The following is an 8,036-nucleotide window of genomic DNA, read 5'->3' as shown; positions in this document are numbered from 1 at the left end:
CAGGGCAAGATATATGAGATTTGCCTGTTTCTGTTAACCATTTTCAGTTTTTTGGCTTGAACTTCTTGTCATTTCTACCTCAGTCCACAAAAACAGCCAATAAGTACTACATTGTTTTATTTTTGTACATTCGTACAAAATAAATGAAGAATTTTTAAAGCAAAGATTATCAAACAAAATGTGTTTCTACGATATTGCAATATATGTAATCTCAAAAAACTCATATTCTGCAAAATCACACACTGCATAAACAGAACTTATGAGAAAAACTGCAGAACGGATATATCACTTAAAACATATAAAACTTTGTAAAGTCCAAACAAAAATGATAATTGATGCCTCCCAATAATTGGGAGATAATTTGCACCACCCAGGCCAACTGCTCAGCATGGCAGGAGGCTACCACAATAGATGTTCTACAAAATAGTAGAGGCTGGGTGCAGTGGCTCATGCCTATAATTAATCCTAGCATTTTGGAAGGTTGAGGTGGGTGGATTACCTGAGGTCAGGAGTTTGAGACCAGCCTGACAAACATGGCGAAACCCCGTCTCTACCAAAAATACAAAGATTAGCTGGGCATAATGGCGGGTCCCTTTAATCCCAGCTACTCGGGAAACTGAGGCAGGAGAATCGCTTGAACCCGAGAAGCAGAGGTTGCAGTGAGCTGAGATCGCGCCATTGCACTCCAGCCTGGGCAACAGAGTGAGACTTGGTTTCCAAAAAAAAAAAAAAAATTAGAGTGGAAATACAGGTAACATGTTAAACAGAGCTGCACTGATGAGTGCTCAGAAAATAGAAACAGAGTGCTCAGCCGGTGGGGTTGCTGCGAGGGTGGTGGCAGGGAAGGGAGACCTGCTGTAAGCTATGAGCCGTGCAAGGCTGGGCTGTACAACTCGTTAGAGGAGACGCTGAGCTGTGGACTTTTCTTTTCTATTTTTGCTGGAGATTATAATTTTACTCCAGTAATCTGGCTTCCTCAGCCAAGAAAAATCCATATATAAACTAAATTCTGTGGAATAGTACTATTTCCCTGCTCAACAATCATGTACCAACTAATTCTCATTGCAGAATTAGGTGTTCGTGTATATACAGCAGAGCAGACTGCATAAAAAACCAAACACTTTACAGAATAGATTTTTTTCTCTAATGCAGGGACAATGATAAGAAAGTGAAAAATAACACAATGAGTGTGCAGTTCAGAAGGCACGTGTCTTTAACAAATTCATGCTTTTATTTCCAAACATAATCAGATGGATACTTTAAACATGCCAAAATAATGGTACGGAAGGCTAAGACAAAGGAAGAATGTGAACTTGCTTTCATGTAATTTAGAAAATGCATTAAAAACCTGCAATAGACTGGGTATCACTGAGGTGAGTACGGGCTGGGGAAGAGGAGGGTGTGTCTCAGAACCGGAATATACATGGTAATCAATGGTTCATTTTAATAATATTGTAAATGAATATAATGATGGTCACTAGGACAAATAGTTAGAGACTCCAAGTAGGGTGAAAACCAATATCCACATAACCAATTAGAGAAAAATGTGCTCTCATTTACTGGTATTGACTACATCCTATGAATGGCCTTTTTTTTTTTTTTTTTTTTTTATGTTAAGTCAAATTGCCTCCATATATAACATTAACAAACATAAGAGTATAGATACTTGGAAATCACAATATGTCAAATATATTGTTCAAAATTTAAATACATTTATTGGGTACTTATTATGTACGGGGCACTAAATTTTTATACATATTAACAAAACTAACATCCCAATAACCTCACAAAATAGATTTTATTATTATTTTCATTTTACAAATGAGGAGACTGAGGATTAAAAGTTTAATCAGATTTCCACTCTGGTCAAGATAGACTAACAAGGATCCAATTTGCCTTTCTATCTGAAACAATAATAATAGAGAAAATATATAGAAAAATTAGCTTTCCAGACAGTAGATATCTATCGATTGGATATCTATCTATCTATCTATCTACTAATCTGCCTACCTACCTACCTATCTATTTATCCATCTCCTATTGGTTCTGTTCTCTGTCAAACACTGACTGATACAGATTTTGATGCCAGAAAGTGGGGTGCTCCTCTAACAAACATCTAGAAATATGGAAGTGGCTTTGGAATTGGGAAATGGATAGAGGCTACAATAATTTTAAGGTGCGTAATAGAAAAAGTATACATTTGCTTGAAGAGACACTTGGTAGAAATGTGGATATTAAAGGCGATTCTGGTGAGAAGAGACCTCAGATGAATGTCAGCATAGTAGAGAAAGCTCTGTAATAGAAATAAACAATTTGAAATATAAATTAATAAAACAATGTCATTGATAATAGCATCAAAAATTGTACTATTTGGGCCAGGCACGGTGGCTCATGCCTGTAATCCCAGTACTTTGGGAGGCTGAGGTAGGTGGATCACCTGAGGTCAGGAGTTCAACACTAGCCTAACCAACATAGTGAAACCCCATCACTATTAAAAATACAAAATTAGCCGGGTGTGGTGGCTGGCACCTGTAATTCCAGCTACTTGGGAGGCTGAGGCAGGAGAATCACTTCAGCCTGGGAGGCAGAGGTTGCAGTGAGCCAAGATTGCACTGTTGCATTCCAGCCTGGGCAACAAGAGCAAAACTCCATCTCTAAATAAATAAATAAATAAATAAATAAATAAATAAATAAATGTACTATTTGGGTGAACTCTGACAAAATATATGCAAGATCTATACATGAAAAACTAAATTGTTGAAAGAAGTTTTAAAGAACCAAAATAAGTTGAGAGGTAACACTCAATATTAAGTCGTTAGCTTTCTCCAAGTTGATCTTTACATTCGTCAGAATCCCAATCAAAATTCTAAAGAACTTTATTTTGGTATTAGAAATTGACAGACCGATTTTAAAAGTCTTCTGAAAATACACAGAACCTACAGTAGCCAAAAAAAAAAAAAAAAATGTCTAAAAAGAAAAACATTGGGGGACTTAATTTACCTGACTTCAAGATTTATTATAAAGCTAAAGTCATGATGACAGCATGTTACTGGTTTAAGGATAAGTATATATAGATCAATAGAACAGAATAGAGATACCAGAAATAGACTTACACATAGCCAATTGATTTTTAACAAAGAAGCAAAGGTAATTCAGTAGAAAAAAGATTATCTTTAGGGCAAAAGATGCTTAGGATGCTTGGATATCCACATGTAACAAACTAAACTTTGATCCATAACTTGCACCATATATTAAAAACTAACATATAATGGATCATAGACATAAAGGTAAAACCTAAAACCATAACATGCCTAGAAAAAAATAGGAGAAAATCGTTGTTATCTTGTTTGGGCAAAGTTTTCTTAGCTACAAGACCAAAAGCACAATCCAAAGAAAAAACTTGATAAACCACACTTCAACAGATTTAACATCTTTCCTGCAAAAGATACTGGGAAGGGAATGAAAAGGTAAGAAACAGACTGGGAAAACCCACTGGTAAATTACCTATCTGGTTAAAAAAAATGTTTGCAGAATATGTAAAAAAAAAAAAAAAAAAAAAAAAGTTATAACTCAATATAAGAAAACAAACAACCTAATAAATGAGCAAAAGATTTGCATAGACACGTTAGCAAAGAAGATATACATATGCAAATAAGCTCATGAAAAGATGCTCAATATCATTAGTCACTAGGGAAATGCAAATTAAAACTACAATGAGATGGCACTACACACAGATTAGAATGTCAAAAATTAAAAAGAATGAATACGCCAGTCATTGCATGATAAGAATTTATCGTAATTCCCAGACACTGCTGTTGGGAATGTAGAACAACTCAATACTTTGGAAAGTAGTTTGGCAATATTTTAAAATGGTACACATGTACCTACCCTATGATCCAGTCCTGGCTCTACCGCTTACTAGTTGCTTGATCTTAGATGAATAAACTGCTGTTCACTTTTATTATTGTGAATAATAAAAATCCCTGCACTAGCTCATAAGCTCACTCAGGCTGCATTATCCACATAGTACTTTGTACGTACAGGAAGGGGATGTGAAAAAGGTCACTATTATTTAGAAAGTATTACATATGGAATCCAGGACAATCCTCAGGTCGTGATGAGATGAAACATGCATTCCTTGCCTTCTCTTTTGCTGAGAGTGACAGTAATTGTAGAGCTCATTCTTTGTAGCCATTCTTCTCATCACCGATTTCATACTATCTGAAACCATTTTGTTAGCATGACAATACTTCCTCTTGTAAAAGGTGCCACATGAGGACTTACCCATAATGCGGCACAGCAAGGCTGAAAAAGCAATCTTCTTAATGCTTTGTCACCCCGTAAAAATGACACTTCTTTTTTGTTGTTGTTGTTGAAGGATTTGCCAAATGGAAGGGGCTAAACGTCAATCTCACTTGAAGGCCAAACTGAAGTCAGATTTTATGAAGGGGGAGAAGGAAAACAAAGGGGGTCGGGAGAAAGAAGTAAGTTCAAAAACGTCCAGTTGTGCTTGGTCTTGAGGAAGCAACCACAAGGTAACGGCTAAGAGATCCTTGAGGATTTAGAATGTTTTCTTGCTAAATCACTCTGTGAAAACACCCCCAAATTCCAAAAGAAGGAAAAGGCTGAAAGAGGAGAATCTCCCCCAGCCCCAGATTGACTTTGTAGGTTGCTGTGAAGGATGAGGCAAAATCTCAAGGGACCTGCAAAATGTCAGTCCTATTTGGTTGTGCCTGTTTCAAGGGACTAAAGGTTAGCGACAGAGAAGACATAGATAAAACATGGCTTAAGTGATACAAAGTGGTAGATAGAGCTGGGAAGGGAGGTTGAGGAGCTGGATAACAGGAAAGAATTATAACAAATTGAAGAATATCTAAAGAACATTGTCTTCCTGGTTTATAAACCAGCTACTCAACGTGGAGATGAGAGCACGGTATAGTTCTGTTTTCGCTGTAAGTCCACACAGTGATAGAGGTGAAGATAAAGGTGAGAGATAGAGACCAGATATAGATTAAGGCAGGAACACAGAGCTTATTCTAGACTGCTATTAAGTGCTCACTATGTTACTGATACATTAAAGGAAGTAGGAAAACAAGAACAAAAAGAGTGGAGGAACCAGGCAGAGTAAAACATAGTTGGAAGCTTTAAGAGATGCATAGTAAGACCTACAGAAGATAAATATTAGGACAGAGCAGATGGGAGGAATATAAAATAGCTGGATAAAGGAAATAAGGATGGTGACATATATTTAACACTGGAGACCAAGGTTATTTATTTATTTAAACTTTTATTTTAGGTTCATGGGTACATGTGCAGGTTTGTTATATATGTAAACTTGTGCCACAGTGGTTTGTTGCACAGATTACTTCATCATCCAGGTACTAAGCCTAGTATCCAATAGTTATTTTCTGATCCTCTCCCTCCTCCCACCTTCCACCCTCCACCCTCAAGTAGGCCCTAGTGTCTCTTGTTTCCCTCTATGTGTCCATGTGTTCTCATCATTTAGCTCCCATTTGTAAGTGAGAACATGCGGTATTTGGTTTTCTGTTCCTGCATTGGTTTGCTAAGGATAATGACCTCCAGCTCCATCCATGTTCCCGTAAAGGACATACATTTGTTCTTTTAATGGCTGCATAGTATTCCATGGTGCATATGTACCACATTTTCTTTATCCTGTTTACTGTTGATCAGCCTTTAGGTTGATTTCATGTCTTTTCGATTGTGAACAGTGCTGCAATGAACATATGCATGCATGTGTTTTTATGGTAGAACAATTATATTCCATTGGGTATATACCCAGTAATGGGACTGCTGGATTGAATGGTAGTTTAATTTATAACAGCGACTAACACAAGCTTCAGCTGAGACTCAGACAAGAGAATGATTTTCTCCTAGTGGGACAGGAAATTGTGCCTCTCTACACAAAAGTCTCATTCCCTGTAAGAGGAAGATGGTATTTTGTGGCCTGTAGGAGAACAAAACCATGTTTTCTGTCTTTCTCCAAATAATAAAGTATGCCATATTTCACCATAAAAAGAGGAAAAATATAAAGTTTTTGTTGTTGTTGTTGTTTTTGTTTTTAAAGGCAACATAGTACCTGATCTCTCGGATGTGTGGTCCGGGAAAATTACCATGTTCTCAGAAATCTCTGAAAAGATGCTCAGTAAAAACAACTGGTAATGAAGTGGTCAGTGTGAGGGCAGAGACAGCGGGACAGCCCTCCTGGGTCTGGTGTAATGGGAGCAGTTACTCTACAGTCCCTTGATCCCGGGGTCTGTCTCTCTACCCCTCCACTCGAGCATGCCTCTGGACTTAAAGCACACGTACTCGCTGACTGACTGGTTTCCCGTAAAAGCTGATCCTTTGTTTGTTTTAATTAAAAGATTTTTACTTAAGACTCATTTTATCACTCCCAAATCATCAAACACATCATGAGGCCCAAAACTGAGTAACTAAACAACACTGAATCACTAACGTGGAAATTAGCAAATCTGTATTATCAAGTAGATCCTAAAATTCCCTCTGCTGGGTAATATTCGGAAGGACAGAAATAACATTAGGAATCTTTCGTATAAAATACAGCTTAAAGCAAAAGGCAACTAAATGGCACTATTTTGATAAATAAAGTGATGATAATGGTATAGTTGGGTATACTAGAGTAAATCAACATCAACAAAAACTCCTTCATTTAGGTATAGACGGGAAAGAAGGGAGAAACCTATAGATTTGTTAAATGGCATACAACATTCAAAAAGTACTGTCTTCTCATGTTTTTACTCATTTCATGTTGATGAGCTATATGCCCAAATTACTGCTTTTATGGGATGTAAGAATCTTTAAAAGTTTACATTTGCTTGTAAATGTTTCAATAAAGGGCTTTACTAAATTAAAAGGATTTAGAGGAACAATGCAATTCCTGTCTCAAGCTGCTGTCAGGAGACAGGTTTACAATGACTCGTAAAGTCATCATTCAATTATATATGATCCCCTTATTTGTGACATCTAATAATAGTACAGGCTGCCGTCTTCATAATGGTGATCGCCAGCCTCTCAGCTTCTCCTAAATGTTATTTCAATTTTTTCCCAAATGAACCACCTCAGTTCTATCAGTAGCATAATGTTTTATAGGAGTCAATTCTGGCATGAAGTGTCCAACTGCTCTTTTCCTTCAGAGCCTGTGGCCATTTTTCAAAAGTTTTAATAGTTCCTAGGGATCTGTGAATCTGTCTCAACACCCACAAATTCTGTTCACATTTCTAAATAACTATTTTAGGTTGACTGAATTATCCTTTGGACTCGAGAAAAGTACATCCAAAATATCAGCAGCTGATCTATCCCCTACTTAGTGATTCTGTGGGTTACTATTTTTTGTCAATTAAAAAAATATATAGGAATCAACCTAAATGCCCATCAATGGTGGACTGGATATAGAAAATGTGGTACATATACAGCATGGAATACTATGCAGCCTTTAAAAAGAACGAGATCATGTCCTTTCTAGGAACATGGATGGAGTTAGAGGTCATCACTCTTAGTGAACTAGCACAGGAACGGAAAACCAAATACCACATGCTCTCACTTTTAAGTGGGAGCTACATGATGAGAACACATAGACACAATGATGGGAGACAGATAGGCAGACCCTGGTGCCTATCTGGGAGTGGAGGGTCGGGGTGGAGAGAGGAAAAGGAAAAGTAAGTATTGGGTACTGGGCTTAGTATCTGAGTTATCTGAGTGACAAAACAAACTGTACAACAGATCCCCATGACATGAGTTTATCTGTATAACAAACCAGTACCTGTATCCCTGAACCTAAAATAAAAGTTAAAAAAAATATGTATTCCAGCCTGGGCAACATAGCAAGAAGCTGTCTCTATGAAAAAAAAAAATACCTGAGCATGGTGATGCATGCCTGTAATCCCAGCTATTAGGGAGGCTGAGGTCAGAGGATTACTTGAGCCCAGGAGGTGGAGGCTACAGTGAGCCATGATCCTGCCACTGCACTCCAGCCTGGGTGACAAAGTGAGACCCTGTCC

At 37.4% G+C, this 8,036-nt stretch overlaps 1 long non-coding RNA gene across 1 annotated transcript in view; it reads right to left on the bottom strand.

Annotated features, from left to right (window-relative positions):
* Positions 1 to 1,779: 1,779 nt before the first annotated feature.
* LOC110744038 overlaps positions 1,780 to 8,036 on the bottom strand; it is a 578,563-nt gene continuing 572,306 nt past the window's right edge. The window contains exon 2 of the long non-coding RNA XR_002524096.2: positions 1,780 to 2,293. This is a non-coding gene — a long non-coding RNA (uncharacterized LOC110744038). The remainder of the gene's footprint in view (positions 2,294 to 8,036) is intronic.

Source organism: Papio anubis, chromosome 8 (assembly GCF_008728515.1).
Source record: "Papio anubis isolate 15944 chromosome 8, Panubis1.0, whole genome shotgun sequence".
Classification (NCBI taxonomy): domain Eukaryota; kingdom Metazoa; phylum Chordata; class Mammalia; order Primates; family Cercopithecidae; genus Papio; species Papio anubis.
The sequence above is the reverse complement of the archived record's forward strand: the minus strand, read 5'-3'. Positions and strand labels throughout refer to the sequence as shown.